Below are 22,133 nucleotides of genomic sequence, written 5' to 3' on the forward strand. Positions count from 1 at the left end.
GTAGAAGAGTGGTAGAGAGTGGACCTGATAGTTAAACTCTGTTATTGTCATAGCACTCTGTTAGGTAGGGACATAGAAAGCTCTGTTAGGTAGGGACATAGAAAGCTCTGTTCGGTAGGGACATAGAAAGCTCTGTTCGGTAGGGACATAGAAAGCTCTGTTCGGTAGGGACATAGAAAGCTCTGTTCGGTAGGGACATAGAAAGCTCTGTTCGGTAGGGACATAGAAAGCTCTGTTCGGTAGGGACATAGAAAGCTCTGTTCGGTAGGGACATAGAAAGCTCTGTTCGGTAGGGACATAGAAAGCTCTGTTAGGTAGGGACATAGAAAGCTCTGTTAGGTAGGGACATAGAAAGCTCTGTTAGGTAGGGACATAGAAAGCTCTGTTAGGTAGGGACATAGAAAGCTCTGTTAGGTAGGGACATAGAAAGCTCTGTTAGGTAGGGACATAGAAAGCTCTGTTAGGTAGGGACATAGAAAGCTCTGTTAGGTAGGGACATAGAAAGCTCTGTTAGGTAGGGACATAGAAAGCTCTGTTAGGTAGGGACATAGAAAGCTCTGTTAGGTAGGGACATAGAAAGCTCTGTTAGGTAGGGACATAGAAAGCTCTGTTAGGTAGGGACATAGAAAGCTCTGTTAGGTAGGGACATAGAAAGCTCTGTTAGGTAGGGACATAGAAAGCTCTGTTAGGTAGGGACATAGAAAGCTCTGTTAGGTAGGGACATAGAAAGCTCTGTTAGGTAGGGACATAGAAAGCTCTGTTAGGTAGGGACATAGAAAGCTCTGTTAGGTAGGGACATAGAAAGCTCTGTTAGGTAGGGACATAGAAAGCTCTGTTAGGTAGGGACATAGAAAGCTCTGTTAGGTAGGGACATAGAAAGCTCTGTTAGGTAGGGACATAGAAAGCTCTGTTAGGTAGGGACATAGAAAGCTCTGTTAGGTAGGGACATAGAAAGCTCTGTTAGGTAGGGACATAGAAAGCTCTGTTAGGTAGGGACATAGAAAGCTCTGTTAGGTAGGGACATAGAAAGCTCTGTTAGGTAGGGACATAGAAAGCTCTGTTAGGTAGGGACATAGAAAGCTCTGTTAGGTAGGGACATAGAAAGCTCTGTTAGGTAGGGACATAGAAAGCTCTGTTAGGTAGGGACATAGAAAGCTCTGTTAGGTAGGGACATAGAAAGCTCTGTTAGGTAGGGACATAGAAAGCTCTGTTAGGTAGGGACATAGAAAGCTCTGTTAGGTAGGGACATAGAAAGCTCTGTTAGGTAGGGACATAGAAAGCTCTGTTAGGTAGGGACATAGAAAGCTCTGTTAGGTAGGGACATAGAAAGCTCTGTTAGGTAGGGACATAGAAAGCTCTGTTAGGTAGGGACATAGAAAGCTCTGTTAGGTAGGGACATAGAAAGCTCTGTTAGGTAGGGACATTGAAATTCTCTGTTAGGGACATTAAAAGACTCTGTCAAGGGCATTAAAGGTTCTGTAAGGGACATTAAAAGACTGTCAGGGGCATTGAAATTCTCTGTTAGGGACATTGAAATGCTCGGTCAGGGGCATTGAAAGGCTCGGTCAGGGGCATTAAAGGTTCTGTAAGGGATATTAAAAGACTGTTCGGGGCATTGGAATTCTCTGTCAGGGGCATTGGAATTCTCTGTCAGGGGCATTGAAATTCTCGGTCAGGGGCATTGAAATTCTCGGTCAGGGGCATTGAAATTCTCGGTCAGGGGCATTGAAATTCTCCCCCCCTTGTCTGCTGGCTTGATGATTATGTCTTCATCGTCCTGTAAATCGGGTTCGCAGGGATAGAAAAGGTGACCCTAGGTCGCAGAGGAGGTGACCTGGACCACACTCTCCTCAAAAGAGAGTGTTATTGGATCTACAAGTTCAAATCGTTGGCCCCCAATGGATTAAATGAGGGGTTTACGTTTACCCCCTTTATTGATAAACAATAGCACTCGGAAAGCATATCTCTGTAATCACTTTTATATATGTACACATTATTCACTCAGACTGTATATATTATTGTATTTTTTAATTCACTTATTCTCAGTCAAAGCTCGGGTAAATCTCCAAACCCCACATACATCTGCTGGGTCAAACTGAAGGAGTAACACCCACCTACTGGCATACGGTAGTAGCCCCCTTACCATAGGGCTAAGTTTATATTGCCAGCATGATGCCGTATTTGTGGGCACTCCATTAAATAAATAATTAACTTACTATGTGTATAACCATCAAGCCTCTTGAAATATGAACTATGATGCCCCATCCTCCTTTTGTGAATTCTTTCTTTCTCTGATATTGTAGTCATATTTATAAATAAACTAAAGAGGGGGATCCTATGCTTAACAAGCATCCAGATATTGATCCACATCTCTATATATATGTAATGACCTTGGGCACTTTGAAGAAAGGATCACCCCCATCTAGAGACCGTTCTAACTTAAATCCATTCACTACCAATTAAAACTCAATACAGGACCAGGTACTGCCGTGACTATGTCCCAGTTTAATGGTTTTTTAAGTTTCATAAGGTGGTTCTCTGTCTCTATGTTTGATGGGGACTTCTACATATCTTACAAGTACTCGTCTGGATTTTGCTGTGTCTAACCCCACGGCCAGATGATTTCAGCGAGTACATGGTTAAACAGACGCATGATCCGGACATCCAATCAGAATTGGAATTGTCACTAGGGGCGGGGCTTATCGTTATTCGACTAGTTTTGGCGCGAACACTGCGCTCATATCCCCAGCATAAACCAAGTATGGTGGGCTATTTAAGGAGCTCCCGGTGCCTTGACCCACTGTTTAGCCTCAGACGAAGGCACGTTTTGTAGCGCCGAAACACGTGTTAGGTAGCAGTAGGAGGGTAGTTTAAGTCTGGCAACCGACCTGTACAGTCTCTCTGGAAGACTATTTAGTCAGTGCTTCTGGGCATTGGATCTCTGTATGATTCGAATAAGGGGACAGGGGAATCGTGGGTGAAGGGGTTCTTTGCTTTATTTTATGTCAGATCTCGTCATTCTCCACGCTGGCTTAACTATGTGTGGAACTGACCACTAGATCTGAAGCTTTCTCCTCCCACTGTTTGTACCTCCGTCCTCCAGCAATAGAAATGCAGTAGATAGTACACAGATTGCAACAAGTGTATCTATCGATTTGCTAAACTTTGACCAGCTTTTTGACTACTTAGTGGATAAAACCGCCTCTGTCACTATTTTTTCTTGTTACAGGATTTCCCATGTGTATGTATTTTCGCTGTTACAAGCAAGCACCACACTGGGACTATACATAGTGACTACAGGATTGGTTTAATCTCTCCATTTTTTACTTTATGCAATCCCTTGAAGGATTGCCTCTATGAGACAGAATATACAGGTTGGGGGGATCTGTAGCTGTACTGAGCTTTACATCCTGTGGGCAACACCCTTAGGATATTTATCCCCATCCAGACATCTATCCTCCTATTTTAAGTTTATTATTATTTTCGTTTTCTTTTTTCTAAAACTCTCCACAAGGGTTTTTTTACAACAGCCACCATTAAAGGTTACGTTTTATAATTCACTGTACATATGTTTAGCTATGCACTAGGGGGCGCCATTCTCTGTCTGACCTATTTAGGTCTACTTCTCCACTAACACATGTATGTGAGGGTTACCCCCTGTCTTGGTTGCCCCCAGACACACACCCAGTTGCTTCCCCTTTCTTTGGGTATCCAACTACTCCATTTAGGGGCATTGAAAGGCTCGGTCAGGGGCATTGAAAGGCTCGGTCAGGGGCATTAAAGGTCTCTTACAGTGTTTCCCAACCCAGTCCTCAAGGCACACCTACCAGTCCAGGATTTAGGGGTGACCCAGTTGTGTCTAAGGCAGGGGTAGGCAACCTTTTAGCAGCACTGTGCCGATATAGGATTGTAATGTCCCGTAGCGTGCCGGTCCTATTTTTTTTTTTTTTATTAAGGTGTGTATGCTGCCGTATTCTGCTTGTGTTATTTGTACTGTAATTGCTTTGGATCGTTGTATTTGTGCGTATATAAGCCATTATATTGTATATGTTCATTAGTAGTTTATGGTATCGTGTATGATACCTATGAATGTGGGCTGTGTATGAGGGCTGCTTGTGGAATTGTGTGTGTGGATGGATATGTCACATTGCGTGTTTGGTAGGGTGTGCGTATGTGTGGGGGCTGTTTGGGGTATTGCATGTGAGAGGCTGCATGTGGGGTTGTGTGCATGTATGTGGTTGCATTTGTGCGGATTGTGTGTATGTTTGTGTGTGGGCTGTTTGTATTATTTGTATGAGGGGAGGGTTATTGTGCATTTCTGTGTATATCTAGCAGTGTGGGTGGCTTCCCTGGGTTCCAGTGTGGTCCAGGCAGGCTGGCCAGGTACAGGTCAAGGACAGGAGCTGCAACAGCAGCTACGGGCTGCTTTACTACATGTTGATTCCCATTCACAAGTGCTGGGAGGAAGTGATCTCCATGTGCTACAATGCATAAATTGAGGATTGTCCTTCACAACTTCTTCGTATTAGCAGATATCTGAAGTTTTACTGGGACTCCTAATAGGCCAGAGCCTGTTTGGCTCTAGCAGCCTTGAGTGCCGTGCAAAGACACCTTGAGTGCCGTGCAAAGACACCTTGAGTGCCGTGCAAAGACACCTTGAGTGCCGTGCATGGCACTAGTGCCGTAGGTTGCCTACCCCTGGTCTAAGGTGTTTTTTCTTTTTCTAAAAACACCTTAGCCACTGCTATGTAATCCCTAAATCCTGGACTGGTAGGTGTGCCTTGAGGACTGGGTTGGGAAACACTGCTCTAGGGCACACATTTTTTTGTTGGGGATCCAAAGTTTTGCTATACCATGTCAAAGGGTTCCAAGGGAAAAATTAATTGGGAAACCCTGGTATAACGACTCCGATTAATCACATCTTTTCATGTGATACATGTATCTTTATTTATTTTCAAGGTAGAGCAAGTTTTTTCTAAATAGTACCAATACTAATGTTGCCTTTTTAGAGTCGGTAGCATTAACATTTAGAGAAAAGAGTTCAGTTGAGAGTGGTTATTTGTCTTAAAGTGTGTCTCTTGAGAGAGAATTAAGTCTACTGATGTTAATTTTGCTTCCCTCAGTGCTAGTTTCCTTTTATGGGTTGTATTCATCATTTAATAATAAAATAAAACGTCCTCCTATTGCAGGTAGTTAGCTGCAATAAAGGCTGATGTATTAATTGTAAGAGCATGGAGAAAGATTTTGTATTTGTAAAGCCATAATGTATTTTTCTTGTTGGTAGCTTATTTAGCACAAATAATTAGAAAAAGTATCAATGTGTGTCCGTATGTACATATAACCGCAAATACGTAATCTTAAATATCAAGACATAAAATAATCTCTAGGGGGGCGGGGCCGGACCGCCGAGCGGGACGGTCGCAGGCAGGAGAAGCTCCTGCAACAAACCGATAATCCAGGCACTGCAACTTGCCTTGATCGCCCTAATTAGACCAACAAGGGGAGCAAGGGGACCGCTGGGTCCAGGGAGAGACTGGCCTTCGAGGCTGCAGTCCCCTGGGGGAGAATCTCTCGTGGCCGACACTGGGGCCTTCACCTGCGGTGAGCGGAGCGGACGGCCGCTGCCCCGCTATCCTGCCCCACGGACCCCAACCCGAGGTGCAATCCCGAGCGGTTCCGGCCCTGCTTCCCCCCCTATGGACCGGGGGGGTGATCCCGGTCCTTACCCTGGGACCCCAACCGAGAAGCCACAAATGGAGCTGGGGAGACCCGCGCGCTGAACCTAAAATGGCGGGCGCCATGTGCTCAGGAGGTAGAGAGGGGACCTGCTACCTCCACGCATACACGACTCACAAAGCAGTTCCTGACTGCCGTCCCTACAACAAAGGGAGGCGGAGAAACCTTCACCGACCCCCATCAGAGCAAAAACCAAGCTACCCACTTACACAACACGGAGAGGGAACAGCGGTGGCACTGAGGAATGGAAGCGCCGTGCGGCATCCACTCCCTCCAGGATCTCCAAGTGAGAGGCAAGGCGGGACTCTGGAGTAATTACTAGGCACTCACTCCACACAAGCCTTAACCAAACGACCCAGAAAGCAGCACGCTCATGACATAAAGCTCACCAACACGACTGACACCAACCCTCAGTGGCAGGACCGACACTACAGGAGCCCAGGAGAATCCAACGAGGAACCCACTGCCTGCTATGCCCACTCTACCGGACACTCACTTCATGCTGCACAACAACAACGGGACAGGCGGCAACAGCTCCTGAGAAACCTCGCATTATGAAGTGGGAAAAGTTTTGGCTACTGAAGCACCAGACCTACCATATTGGTGATTCCTGAAGAGTATGCAACCTTACAGACTCTTGATCAAACTGGGTGACATTATATTATGCTATATTATATCTGTGGCTGGCTACCTGGCCTTAAACATACCTAAGTTTACATGCTGCAACTCTGACCATAGCATACCGCATGCATCCCTCTACTAGAACCATGTACCATACTAACACTCACAGCACCCTAACACGGCAGACACTGTTACTCGACCTGCACTCATACCTCGCTTGCAACAGTCATGTTTAATATATGTTCCCACACACTGCCTGTAACTGCCACATATGCCCTGCCTTCCCGGGTGAGTCGCCTAGGAGCAATCCTGGATCAGCAATACCACCACACAAAACATAGTGCCTACTTATGTGTACCGTGTTCACTTGTCTAAGTACCTTATATGATATGTATATTCTGCCTGCATAACCCATGTCGCTATATAACTAACTAACGTTGCACATCATCTTGTCAGAACATGACCTTAACCCAAAAATGTGCAAGTACAAGCATATACCCCAATGTACCTATTGTCTGACTAACACGAGGAATGCCTTTGGGGTACCCCGTGAAACGCTGTAACATCTTATGCACTGCAAAAAAAAATAATAAAAAAAAAAAAATAATAATAATCTCTAACCCAGATATTTTAGCCCATTCCCTTATTCTTTATCCTAACTGATATACTACTGCTAATTGTTGATTCTAAAGTGCCTAATACCAAAACCCTGATATACTACTTCAACAAGTGTCAAAATTGAAGCCACAAAAAGTAACCATAATGTATTTAAAATGTTTGCTTTTTGTCTGGAGTAATGTGTGGCAAACTATGGGGATTATGGTGAATGTTTGTGTGTTAGGCAAGAACTAGTCCATGAGACTAATATAGTGTCTTACACTTTAAATCTGTAACACAGTTTGTTGCTTGTTCCTAAATTCCAAACAAAGCATTATATAGAACATTTAATGTTTTTCTTAGATCTGTTGGATCATGTTGTCACGTCAGGGTTATCCAGGGCCATGCTGGAATCTAAACTTGACAACCAGAGCTTTTAAAAGTCTATGGGGACGGTCTATTTGGCATACAATGAATATTCAGAGAGATGTAACTCTTGGCATGCAAGATTGCCCAAGGTCCACTTTTAGCGCATCTGAATGGATCCCCAAATATTACGAAGAGCTGGCAGCATCCTCCTGCTCTGGCAAGTCACTTACAGAACAGGTAACAACCAGTGTTTCTAACTGAGGCATTGATGTTCTTTAAATTCTTTCACGCTGAAGTCGTAGATTGAGCTTCATGACTCCACATTCTGTCATTACTGGTGGAATATCAAGGTAATATGGCTCACAAAAACTATAACTGCTGGATTCGTCCTTAATGAACTAGTGAAATTCGTTTGATTGGCTTCTAAGCAAAAAGTGAGGTTTTAAAAGTAAACCTGGCCCCTTAATATGTTTCACTGGCTCCAAAGGTCTAAGAATATATCTTGGTCCATGCGTTACACCGTACATGTATCTACAAATAGAACTGGGTTTTCATCTCACATTTTACTTCTTATGTATTCAGCAGAGAAGTGAAACTACTCACTACTTCCTCACAATTATTTCTGGGTTCTGCTGTTCTCCGATGGTAGTTTCAGAGCTATGGTGCGGGTTGTAACCTTTTATACACAATAATTGTGATTTTATAATCTTAAGAACACAAAGTAAACACAACTGTTGCTATGTGCAGTCTGGAACGGCGAAAGGGAGTGTGGGTGTGTGGTTTTTCACAAGCCTGGATTAACACATGGTCTTGGAGTGCTGGTGCCAAGGTTTCCCAGCCAGAGAAGGGATATTGCCAAGAATCGATTCCAGATGGAGTCAAGGGGCAGAGTTGTGTCAGAGGAAAAAGCCGCATATATAGCTGCTAGATAGTGAATGCTAGCAGGACTTATTACCCTTTTGGTCAGAACAGAATGTTTTGCTGGTTATTGAACACTGCACTCAGGATCAAGAGTCACTAAAAGGCCATTCAATGAGAAAGAACCAAAGTAATATGTTCTAAACCCATGTCTAGCTCGCAAGGGAGGTAGGAAGTCAGCCTGCGCAGATGGGAACTCCTCTCCATTCCCTAATAACACCCCTTCCCCATTATATATACTCCTACCAAGTTTCCTTTCCTCTATGTGCCATCAAAGACTGAACTACTTGTATCTCTGATGGCAGAGAGAAGGTCTCTGCTTCTTTACTATAGATCTTCTGCGGAAGCTAAATCGATACAGGGTTAATGAATCTTGGTCCAATGTCCCATCTCCACCCCTTGTGAACCCCAATATTAATGACTCTTCAGGAATGTAGAACTCTAGAAAACTCACTTGTTTCACTTCTTCACTTTCATCCTGGGGTAGAACATGATCTCTGTATCCTATGCTATATTCTGATCACTTTCTGTGTAGGATTTCCTTGTGTCTTTCATAGGCGAGCGCAGCCTATTGCATTAGAGTGTGCACCCTAAAGCACAAACACACATGTTGCGTGTATATGTGTGTGTATATACATATATAAACACATACATACATTCATTATGTATATATTTGTATGTATGTGCCCATATTTCATATTCCCCATTTCATGTCCATCCCCCCCATATTTCATGTCTATTCCCCGCCCCCCATGTCATGTCTATTCCCCCATTTCATGTCCCGTCCCCCCCCCCCACTACTAACTCACTGAGAGGAAGGGGGGTGAAATCTTTATCATGGATTCATTAGTAGTACTAGTGAGTCCATGATAAAGATTTCACCCCCCCCCCCCTCATTCCATGCACTTAGCTGGTCCTGGGAGTACCTCTCTCTTTACTCACGCGCGGAGTACTGGGAGGAAGTGACATCATCTTGTGTGACCTCACTTCCTTGCAGCGCTGGGAGGGGAGGGAGAGATGGAGGGACAGTTGTCGCTCGGACAACTCCACCGGTGGGCAGCAAGTGGGGTCCTGCGGCGCTGGCATAGTGGGGGAAGTCAGTGGGCCCCCTCTTCACTAATATAGGGGCCCCGCTCATTCTGGGACATTACATTGTCCCGGAATTAAGGTGCCCGGGACCCGGTACTGACCTACTAAAATGCGGGACTAAACCCGGGACATGTGGGCACCCTAGATTAGGGTGTGCCCAGGCACACCCCGTGCGCACGCCTATGGTGTCTTTATTAAAGCATGTAAGAATGAGTAAAACAGTTTTTTGACTACTGTTAAGAATGGAACGTGATAATTCAGCAGTTGTGTTTAGACATCTGGTTTACTGAATGGTGGTGTTTTTATTTGTTTATTTTCTGTAAATTGTCTTAGTCTGTGCTACTCCTTTATTTCATCTATGGTAGTAGGTGACTGCTCTCATGGTAAGTGACAGATCAGTTTCACTATAATTGTGTAGTAACTGTAGTAAAATTAAAAATCAAGGTCATGCTCTTTGACCTTTAAATTCAGCAGATCAGGAATGAAAGCAGAGACCAATTAATTATCATTTTTGTGCAGGCACAGAGGATATCTGTATTTGATGTAGGTGACAGATGAATGCTATATTAGAGGAGGATGTCATGGTTACTTTGTTTGATGGTGTAATGAGGGTGAGTGACAAGGTCAGTTTGTGTTGTATCTAGCACCAGACTAAATTGTTCAAGCTAAAATAGCTTTCATCTAACACCATTGAACATAGTTTTGAAACCTTGGGTTTCTGTGATTAAAGAGCAACGAGTTAAATAATTGGCAATCATTTTTTATATGTATTGGCTAGCTTTGTCAGTTCTACGATTTCCTCCCAATGTTTTCCATTCTCTCTAGTATCACTCTACAAATATTCAGTCAGGTGCTCGAAATACAGTTTATCTTATCCTTTTGCTCTGTACATAATTTTTGGGAACTTTGTGCACAGAGACCAGTGTATGCAGCTATATCAGGTGTAACAACACTTTTTTATTTTTTTTTTCAATAAAAGACTGCACATGCCTAACAATCCTGGAAATTCAATATCTCAATAACGTGTGTGGTAGAATAGCCACGGCCCTAAAAAAGGACAAGAAAAAAACTTGAATGGACACTCTAAGCGCCAAAATACAATATCTTAAATGAACACTATAGTTCTAGGAATCCCCCATCAAAAAACTGTGAAAGAATTGGATTGGCTGAGATAGTCAATTTTGATGATCTAAGCCAAGGAGGAGGGGGCGGAGCGAAATGCTACCCTGGCCAATCAGCATCTTCTCATAGAGATGCATTGAATCAATGAATTTCTATGGGTGAAAGTTTAGCGTCTCCATGCAGAGCGTGGAGACGCCGAACGTCAGTGCCGCACGTTGTGCAATACTGACCCAGGAAGCACCTCTAGTGGCTGTCTGAGTAACTGTCACTGGAGGTGTTCCTAAGGAGCAATGTAAACAGCAGTGTTTACAGCAAAAAGCCTGCAGGGACTGACTATAGCATCAGAAAACCTACATTAAGCTGTAGTTGTTCTGGTGACTATAGGCTCGCCACATACCTCTCCTCCCCCCACAATTGTCTAATCCAGGGCTTCTCCTAGCAATAGAGTTTTCTGGGGGTTTGCAACATGCATGGATCTGATGCCCGTTGCATTAAAGAATGCATTTGTGACAGTGAGATGCTCTACATGTGCAAGCGTACATGCAGATGACAAGCTATGATAGCATGCGGAGGCCTCAGGCTATTCTGGTGGGCAGATGTTAGCCTGTCTGCCTGGTGCATTCCAAGATCTGTATGCACCGGCCACGGCTGGGATTCCTCATTAGTAAGGCCGTCCAATAGTGTTTGGCTCCAAGTATGTTTGTTGGTCCTGGAAGCCAGTAACCGTGATTTACATTACACTCACAGTGAAAACTTAGCTGGGAGGCAAACTGTTAAGGTTAGAGTTTATAATCCGTTTTAGCTAGGATAAGAAGTAATACCAAATTTTGATGCTGGTCAGTATTGTGACACATTCTTACTTTACCAAACAACTTCTCTTGAAATCAAGCAAAAAGGCAGAGGTTTACATGTGGATACGGCACAATACAGGTATTGGGTCCTTCAAGTAAAATGACATACCAGGCCACAGCTCACCAAAATATATGTAAACAAATAATGTAATACACTGTTAAATGGCAGATATTTGAGAAGAAACAGCTAAGCTAACATACCTAAATAAGTCCCATATTAAATAGCCCAAGTTGTCTTTGTTTGCAAATGGTATGCTATGTTGGAGATGGGACTTTTATTTTATCCCAAAAGTAACACGTGTTCAGTAATCAAATAGTCAAAGTTGGAAATGGCAGAATACAAATCTGTGATATAAATACAAGTTCCAGGGGCAGACACACATGGTGTGTGAAATAAAAAGGTAATGGGTGAAAAATGGGTAAAATCAAATGTAACCAGCAGGTTTGGCAGTGGTTGGTCAGGTTTTAATGGTTAAATGGAAATTGTCAAGATGCTTGTTTTTCAGATTTGGTTTATGTGACTGCAGTTACAGTCAATGCATTCCACATTTTGCAAAAGATTTGGCTTTTAAATCAAAATTCACTCATTTCAAGAGTGGGTGTGTGAAAGTATAATTCTCAGCTCTTGGATTGACTAGGGGTAGGTTGAGCTAAGAGGTCTGTCTGACGGCTAAGGTTGGAGAAACTGATAAGTATTGAATAGGACTGAAGCATGGGCCGTATCCTAGCACCATATTGACATTAATAGAATGAGTAAAGCATTCTACTGACATATAAATGTATGTCCCTGGGACCCTAAAAAAATATACAGTATGAACACATGTTCTAAAAGTTGTGTATGTCGATGGCAGATTCTGAACCAAAGTTCTAAAAGTTGAGCAATCACCTTGGAAACCAATAGTCCACCCTTGCCGATTCCCCACTTTTATTAGAACTTTGTCCCAGTATTACTCATACAGAAGGCCCACTAATGTGCCAGATCACTGCCAATCACCTTTTTCTTTCAGCCGCCAACTGTACTTCTGGTTGGCAGATATGGACTTGTTTCCAACCTTGCCACTAGATAGCTGCTGTAAGCTATCACTGTTAAGAACAGCCAATATTTATTTATTTTTAACTACTAACCTCCACTAAAATCTGCCAATCAGTGGCAGATTAATTATTCACTCAGTGTTAAAGCACAAAAACACACACTGTACCGGCTGTCACCATAGCCCTATGTGTTTTAGAAGATTCCTCCAGTTTCTGTATTATCAGAATTATTTATAGTGCCAGCATATCCAGAACGCTGTACCATAGGTAAAATAAGATAATTCTAACCAAACTCTTTTGACATTCAGGAACAGCAGGTGAGGAGGGCCCTGTCCAAACTGCTTCCCATCATTTGCTTTGGTCATTGAAACATGATTATTAGAAAAATGAAAAGTGCTAGAAGACCTCATTTCATTTATATAGCTTTTGCAGGCCATCTTTCCAGTCTGGTCTTGGTTTATTCCATATATTTCTCAAATAGACACCATGGTCCTGCTGGTCGCACTGATTGGTGTAGTTGGCCATTCGAGACCCAGGCATAATCACAGCAAAGCCTATTCAGTTCATTCAATGTTCCAACGCGAGAAGTGATAATAAACTGTGAACCAGAGCATAGTGCCAATTGAAAAAGTCTTAATTACTTGCATTTACCCAAACCAAGCATTGCAGAGACCCCGTGGGAAATCAGTGCATCAAACAGGGAAGCCAAATTGCTCAGCCTCACCCCAGCACCGACATACATACAGTAAATCCGGGCAGAGATGCACCATGCTTCCTGCCAAAAGTGTGACATCCCCTTTTTGGACTGAAGCTCCTGGCTGCTTTATGCATCGGATTGCTCTCTGGAAATTCTGATTTTTAAATCCTGGCACTGTGCAGCCACATCGATGATCAAATTAGGAAAGTGTTTGGCTGGATGTTTGCATTCACAGCAGAGGGAGAAAGTGCAGAGCTGGTTTATTGTCCAGAGAGAGGGACAGGATAATTCCGTCCTAGAGGAGAAACTAGGCCATGGAAGGTAGTGATACAAAGCACAGTAGATTTGTCAAGTCATGTTTCCAGCATTTTACATTGCAAGTCTGTCTGCCCCTGTTACTGTAATGGAGTGTGAGGCTGCACGTCTTTGTGAGCTGTCTGGCTTGTACACTGTGGAAGTGTATTCCATATTCTTAATGCTAACGGAGTGTATTTAAAAAAAAAAAAAAAAAATGGGTGAGTGCTCTGCCCTCCATATTAGAAAGCTAGAGTTGTCTGTGTTGGATACAGACATAATTCCCAGGGAGATTCAGTTACCAAAGTATCATTTGGAACCTATAATTTTCATCGTTTTGGCCTCATTCCATTGTTGGCCATAAATGGTTGATAAATGTCGGCTGTTTTTTGGCTGATCTTTTTTTAATCAATTTCCAAAGGTTTTTAATGACCGCTGACATTGTAGAAACTCAACCCAATAAACGGTTTGTCTGTTTGAGAGGTATCATCCAATAAATGTGCTTTAGGAGCCCATTTATCTGACTTTCAAAATCACAAACCCTGTTAGTGACTGCTTGATTGTCATGAATATATTGATCCAGCACGCAGAATAGTATCACACCCCAGAACTAAGGGTAACGTCTTACCGGGCATTAGAATGGCCGGACTTAACGTACCCGAGAATAGTCAGAAAACTATCCGAGGTCAGTGACACAGAACGAGACACAGCGATGAGGAAAAGCCAAAAGTCAAAAATCAGAAAAACACGATCAGGAACACACTCATGGATAACCATCTAAGGGAAACCACGACAGGGCAATGAGCTAAGAAATAGGTGAGTTTAAATAACCCTCTTGCGGATCCGATTGGCGGTACCTAGCCCTTGACCCCAAAACGCGTGCGCGCATCTTTTGCGTGACGTCACACGCGCGTCGATGTCGTCTTTACCGTGCACGTGGGACTATATAATTGCTTGGGTCCGCCGGCGGCTGCACAAGCCAGGCATCATGGCAGAAGACCGCCGAGTGGCATTCCCCTTGATCTTCAAAAGGTAATTATCTCTGTTTCTGTCACATGGAGACGAAGAATATGTGACATCGATGTAAGCGACTGTCCCACTACAGTCCCACCTCAAATTTGTCTTTCTCCTATTGCTTCCTCTTCTTCCACTTTCAGAAACTGTCCTTCATTTCTGATCTATTTCACTTTAAAACACAAGACAAAGTAGGCCCCAACCAATGGGGAGAGACTCCGTTTGCCCAATTTATTAATTTATTGGTCACACTCAGATGTCTTCCCCTCTCCCCAGTGATATGTCCACACCCCATTATTTATTTTAGAGTCCCTACTTAATGCCCACTTGTGGGGTCCTGTAACAGGTTCCCCCTCTGTTATTAGTGGCTTGGCAACAGTAGCTGGCCAAACGATAGTGTATTACAACAGCGAGCAGCCACTAGTGTGTTGGGGCACGGGGAAGGTTCTAACCCTCCATTATACAGCAACGTTTCGCCCCTACAGGGTCTTTATCAAGCTTGACGTTGCTGTTTTTGCACCAATAAAGCTGCTATTATTTGTTATCCCGGAGTGCCTGAACCGTTATTTATTCTGCATATCTTGGAAGGGAGGCCTGGCCAGTCTTGGTTTCAGAGCACCTGGGTTACCTGGTGAGTGCGGTATCAAGTACGTCTCTACTATGACCAATTAATATTGTCTGGCTCCTATCATGCTCAAGCATTTGTAGATCCAAGATTAAGACTTGTTACCTGGCAAACAGGTTTCCTATGTCTTAAATGTTTGTTATATGCCCAAGCTTCAGTTAAGTAATTTTCTGTTTCCATTGCAGTTCATGTTGCAGCACACTGCCTTTTAGGCAGCATAACAGCAGACATTACATAAAGAAATTACCTTATTTAAAACAGAAGTACATTGGCACGTACCTGTATAGAATTGCAGACCGGAGCGTTTCCCGTCAGAAATGAATTACATTTTATTTGCAACATACAGTACTATTTGTTTGGTGATCATTAATGAATAAAAGAGATCTGCTTTACATACACACGCTTGCTATAGTATTTCCTGGCAAACACACAAGTTGACAAAACATATGCCAATTAATGATTGTATCAGCTTGTTTGGAATGAATAAAAATAACATTAATCAAGGGATTTATTATGTAAGACAGACAGACTTCCCACTCCTCGTTCTGTATGAGAAAACACAGATAAGACGTATCCTTTAACAGTGCGCTGCAAAGCCAGCTTTTCACATCACACAGATTACACTCTCTATGATAGAACGGGGAATTATGGCCTTAAATTCCCCACTAAATAAGGGAGGAATCAAGGCTAAAAGTTGACGCTGATGTATCCGCTGAAAGGCATGCCTGCACTGCCCTGTTCATATATTGTATCAGGAGACATATTCACATCAGTTGGGTGTATCCTGCTGGTTGTCAATCCATAGAGAGCAATCAGTGTCCAACGTATTGTTTATTTAGATACACGTATTTATATTTAATTAAACCCACTGATTGCAAGGCTTGCTTAAAGTCATGTAGATGCATTTGATAATTCACAGGATTTATCTCTGTATGCAGATTTAAACAGCCGGTGCTATCTGCTTTGTACACCACTCGCATAAAAAAGTTATAAATTGATTTACGTGTTAATGAGTGAATTCAGTATTTGACCCCTTCGACTTAGTACTTGGTGGCAAAACCCTTGTTGGCAATCACAGAGGTCAGCCATTTCTTGTAGTTGGCCACCAGGTTTGCACACATTTCAGTAGGGATTTTGTCCCACTCCTCTTTGCAGATCCTCTCCAAGTCTTTAAGGTTTCGAGACTGACATTTGGCAACTCAAACCTTCAGCTCCCTCTACAGATTTCCTATGGGATTATGAACGGGAGATGTCAGGACCTTAATGTGCTACTTCTTCTTGAGCTACTCCTTTGTTTTCTTGGCTGTGTGTGTAGGAATACCCATCCACGACCCATTTTCAATGCCCTGACTGAGGGAAGGAGGTTCCCAAGATGTCACTGCACATCGTCCCTTTGATGTGGTGCAGTTGTCCTGTCCCCTTAGCAGAAAAACACCCCCAAAGCATAATCTTCCACCTCCATGTTTGACGGTGGGGATGGTGTTCTTGGGGTCATAGGCAGCATTCCTCCTCCTCCAAACACGATGAGTTCAGTTGATGCCAAAGAGCTCGATTTTGGTCTCATCTGACCACAACACTTTCACCCAGTTCTCCTCTGAATCATTCAGACGGCCCTTTACATGTGCTATCTTGAGCAGGGGGACCTTGCAGGCGCAGCAGGATTTCAGTACTTCACGGCATAGTGTGTTACCAATTGTTTTCTTGGTGACTATGGTCCCAGCTGCCTTGAGATCAATAACAAGATCCTCCTGTGTAGCTCTGGGCTGATTCCTTACTGTTCTCATGATCATTGAAACTCCACGAGGTGAGATCTTGCATGGAGCACCAGACTGAGGGAGACTGACCGTTATTTTGTTTTTCTTCCATTTGCGAATAATTGCACCAATTGTTGTCACCTTCTCACCAAGCTGCTTGGGGATGGTCTTGTAGCCCATTCCAGCCTTGTGTAGGTCTACAATCTTGTCCCTGACATCCTTGGACAGCTCTTGGTCTTGGCCATGGTGGAGAGTTTGGATTCTGATTGATTGCTTCTGTGGACAGGTGTCTTTTATACAAGTAACGAGCTGAGATTAGGAGCTCTCCCTTTAAGAGAGTGCTCCTGTCTAAAAGACGCCTGGGAGTCAGAAAGCTTGCTGATTGATAGGGGATCAAATACTTATTTCACTCATTGACATACAAATCAATTTATAACTTTTTTGACATGTGTTGTTCTTGTTTTTTATTTTTTGTTATTCTGTCTCTCGCTGTTAAAATACACCTACCATTAAAATTATAGACTGATCATTTCTTTGTCAGTGGACAAATGTTCAAAATCAGCAGGGGATCAAATACTTTTTCCCCTCACTGTATGTGACTATATATGCTTTATAGGATGTTTGGAGATTGAACCAATAACTTCTACCTATTTCAAAACAAATGAATTAGGGCACTATGCCGCAGTCCTAATAGACATCTTCTAAAAAAATCTACAATCACTTACAATGGATGCACTTATTAGTACTCTTAAAGGATAATGCTCCCCAATGTCAAATATAAAGCACAAACCTTCCGAAAAACATCTCACAGCAATAATAGAAATTGTCTTACAGCAACAAAGATGGCAGAGGATTGATCAGCATTACATTATATACATGGGGACCGTATTATATGTCCCCTCCCTGTGCAATTGGGGTTTTATGTGTCTGCAGGCCATCCGACAGAACCAAAACTCAGCAGGATATTGAATAAAAGTACAACATACAAATGGAAGTGAACTTTAGTTAGTCCAGGACTATTTTTAAGAAGTTACACCGGGGAGCTTTATTCATTAAGAGCCTTTTTACTTACTAATTAGTGCATTCATTGTAAGTTGTTGTAGAATTTTGTAGTAGATATCTATTAGTACGGAGGTATGGTGTGCTAACTTGTTTGTTTTGAAATAGTTTTTTTTTTTTTTGTAGTGCATAGAAATAACACAAACAGGCAAGAGGTACCCCAGAGGCATTCCTCCAGCTTTTCCACGCAAAACAGGCGGGTCCCAAGTTTAACATGCACAATTTTAAATTTCAAAAACAGGTGTAGGCATACTTAAGATTATGGTCTAAGAATATGAGCAGTTGTAGCAGTGTGGTTTCGGCTGTACAATATTATTCATACCATATACATTTTGGTTCAGAACTGTAGTTAAGTTAAAGTTTGGTCATCACATATTATACACTCATGACATTAACATGCTAATCTGCGTTATTTGTGTAATGCAACATACTAGAGGGGTTGAGCCTCACGCATATTTTAACTATATGTTGGTTGGTGACTTGCAAATGGATCGTGTAGTTAGTACACATAAGTTATAGAGGCTCAACATATGATTTAGGATATTGGCAGGTGTGCCAGTGATGTCAAAGCAAAGGATAATGCAAAAAACGGCAATAGCAGTCAGAGGATGCAAATCGCTTGCACGGTAGATTCTCCTCTAATTTGCCCCTGACTGTCTGTCGCATGGTGTGGAAATCGCAATAGTCCCTTGCATGGTGTAAGCAGTCCAGTGGGTTGCTCAGCCGATGCCTTGGGTAGGGAGGCCGCAGGGGTACAGGTGCCACTTGTCCTCCATTGCTGGTGCTGCAGAGGTGAAGATCTGCGGTAGTTCGTGCTATCGGACCCCCTCCGGGGACTCGTGTGTGGTCGATACCGCCCCGGTCGATCTTGTCTCCTCGAGTGGGGGGTTCTGGAGCTGGTGAGTGCCGTTTGGAGAGGGGCACCGGTGCTCTGCTGCGCGGATCCCTGGATTGTGGCTGGAGCATGTAGGGGCTGAGGTGCAGCGTATCGGGCGCCAGCTCCCACTCCAGGTGAGGCTGTTTCGTGTGCGGCTGGGTTAGCGGTCCCGTTCTCAGGAGTGTGGGGGCAAGCACCGGTGTCTGGGCTACAGGGCTTCCTCGCCTGCTTGTGGGAACACTGATGCGTGTGTGGCCCAGTGATTTTTCTGGACGACGTTTTGAAATAGTTTTATGTGTGAATTATTAAGGAGAGCAGCACATTACAAATCTAGAGTACATGTTGGTAGTTTGGAATTTATCGACATGTCCTGGTATAGTTGGTATAGTTTCTGTAACTTTTACCTGTCTGATAACCATTTTCCCCACATTCTCTCGTACATTGCTTTGTTATATTACAAACACCCGACTAGGGATCTCTCTCTCTCTCTCTCTCTCTCTCTCTCTCTCTCTCTCTCTCTCTCTCTCTCTCTCTCTCTCTCTCTCAATCTCTCTCAATATATAAGGAAATCAAAAAAACGGGATGCACTCAGGTCTTCATATAAGTGAAAAAAGTTGTGTTTTATTAATCCATTAGGTGTATACAAAAATCGACCAAATTTGGTCGATTTTTGTATACACCTAATGGATTAATAAAACACAATTTTTTTTTTCACTTATATGAAGACCTGTGAGTGCATCCCGTTTTTTTTATTTATTTATTTATATATATATATATAATCTTCATATCCAAACACAGCTCATTGTATACTGAGCTGTTGCATATTTGCTGTCAATAAAAGTATATCGGTGAGTCAAACCAGGCTTCATCCTGGATGTTCATGTAAAATTGTATGTATATATGAAATGTGTATATTAAATATAAATATTACCAGGATGTGTTTAAATCTCACGCTGTGTGTATCTTAAGTTCTTGACATCTGAAATCTTTCCATTGGATTCTGGGTCGTGAGTTGAATTGTTTTCCTTTATACAACTCAGGGGGAGCTTGCCAGGAACTATATACATTACAGGCACTGAGGAAGCAGCCCACACGGAGAGTATTTTATTTATTAAAGGGACACACCAGGCTGGAGTTAAGCTTACTCGCTTTTATTTATTAATAAGTAATATGCACTCAAAATGTAAGCAGAAGCAATAAATTCAAAGTAATAGAAGTGATACTTACATTTAAAATAAAGTAGAGAAGCTATGACTATAGAACTTTTTTTTTATCAAATCAGCTGTTATTTCCAACATTTCTGTATTAACCCTTTTTTTCATGAGAGCTTTACATGCTAACACAACTGAACAAATATAGTTATGTAGTAAAACCTCTTAAAGGAACAATCCCTGGACCAAAACGGTATAGTCTGCACACATTGCCTTCTTATTCCATACTCACTATAGTAAGCTATGATGGTTATTATGCTTTGGGTGTCCCTTTATTGTACTCTTTGCACTTAGTGTGGCTACCTCGAGGGCACCTTTTAAGGCTCTTGCCTTTCACGCAAATTCCTTTAACTGTTTGAGTTAGAGATCCAGGTGATTTCTTATCCTGCGATGGTAATACAGTTACAGGAAAGGAAATTAACAAATAAATGGTTCAGCAATGGTCCAATGTTTCCATTTCTACGGAATGCTCTGTCGGCCTTCAGTAGAAGCTCAGTAACCTGGAGAGTCTCCATTCACTACTTCGCTGTTGTAGCGGCACCCCGGTGTAGTAGGGGTTTACGCCGCTGAGAAGGTGTCCTTTCCCCCCCCACGAATGAAGTCAGCTAAAGCATAACAGGTTCCCGATAATTACGAATCCAAGTAATAGCCATCCCCTCCAAGCACGAGACGAGACTCTGTGTTGAGGGTCAAAATAGGAATAATGTTTATTCTGCAACTCTGGCTTTTATGCCGTACAACAACTCCTCCCCGTATCCGGAGGAGATAATACATTTACAGTGGGAGTCACTCCCACTGTACCGGGCAGAATATTTCACAAATATTACAGGTTTAATAACACACACAATATATAACTAAAATGCAATGTGCTAAGTGTATTAGGGAACGGAGATCTAAGGGAACAATATACGTGAAAATCCCCTAGATCGGTTGGGCCGCTAGATACACGTTTGCACCATTTACTCTGGAACCATGTAACATAAACAAAAACTCTCTCTTGGATCCAGTGTCTCTATTTCGGTACTTTGGATCCGTCGACCAGTATGGGCGTACGTTACCGGTAAGGTTGAAATTCGTCGTGTGGAAAGTTCGTGAGTGTTCGGTCATTAGTCCATGCGGTCAAAATGGCCGCGACCCATTGTTCTTTCCACGTGGCGGTGTGTACCGTACGGATCCACAAGTACCCGAAATCCACAATAATCCAAATACAACGGCAATTCTCCGAGATGGTATCTGTCACTCCAAAAGGGGTCTGTCACACGGCTCCCTCCTAGTGGTACACTCCGGCAGACCTGGCTTGATCCTTTCGGATTAACTTAGGGATGACCGGAATTCACTTGTCCGGAGAATTGTCAAGTTGTCGAGACAGCCCATCGGCGTTGCCATTTAGCTTACAGGGTCGATAGCTGATGGTGAAATTGTACGTTTGCAGGGCCAAGCTCCATCTTAGCAATCGGCCATTGTCTCCTGCGACCCGGTTAAGCCATACCAATGGATTGTGGTCGGTTACCAAGGAAAATTCTTGTCCATACAGATAAGGAGTTAGTTTTTTCAATGCCCATACCAGGGCCAGGCACTCTTTCTCTACGGCCGCATAACTCACTTCCCTCGGTAACAACTTTCGGCTGAGGTATGCGACCGGATGCTCTTTTCCATCTTCCCCGATTTGGCTCAGCACAGCCCCCAGTCCATACATGGAAGCGTCTGTATGTACAAGGAAACGTTTGTTAGGTACTAGGGCAGCCAAGACAGGAGCATTAACAAGAGCATGTTTGAGAGATTGGAATGCGGCTTCGCAAGCGGGAGACCACAGAACCTGTCTAGGTAAATTCTTCTTGGTCAAGTCAGTCAAGGGCTTGGCTACCGTACTATAATCAGGGACAAAGCGCCTATAATACCCAGCGGTCCCTAAGAAGGCCAATACTTGGGTCTTGGTATTAGGTGTGGGCCAGTTCGCTACTGCTTCAACCTTGGCAGGCTCCGGCCTCTGGTTTCCACACCCTACTCGGTGACCCAGGTATTGGACCTCGGCCATTCCTAAATGGCACTTCTTGGGTTTTAGTGTCAGGCCCGCGGCCCGAATCTTATCTAATACTACCCCTACGTGGACTAAATGTTCTTCCCAAGACTCACTGTAGATCGCAATGTCATCCAGGTATGCACACGCAAACTCCTGGAATCCATCGAGGAGCCGATCCACCATTCGCTGGAACGTAGCCGGGGCATTTTTCATCCCGAATGGCATGACCTTAAATTGGTATAAGCCA

The sequence above is a fragment of the Pelobates fuscus genome, chromosome 13 (assembly GCF_036172605.1).
Source record: "Pelobates fuscus isolate aPelFus1 chromosome 13, aPelFus1.pri, whole genome shotgun sequence".
Classification (NCBI taxonomy): Eukaryota; Metazoa; Chordata; class Amphibia; order Anura; family Pelobatidae; genus Pelobates; species Pelobates fuscus.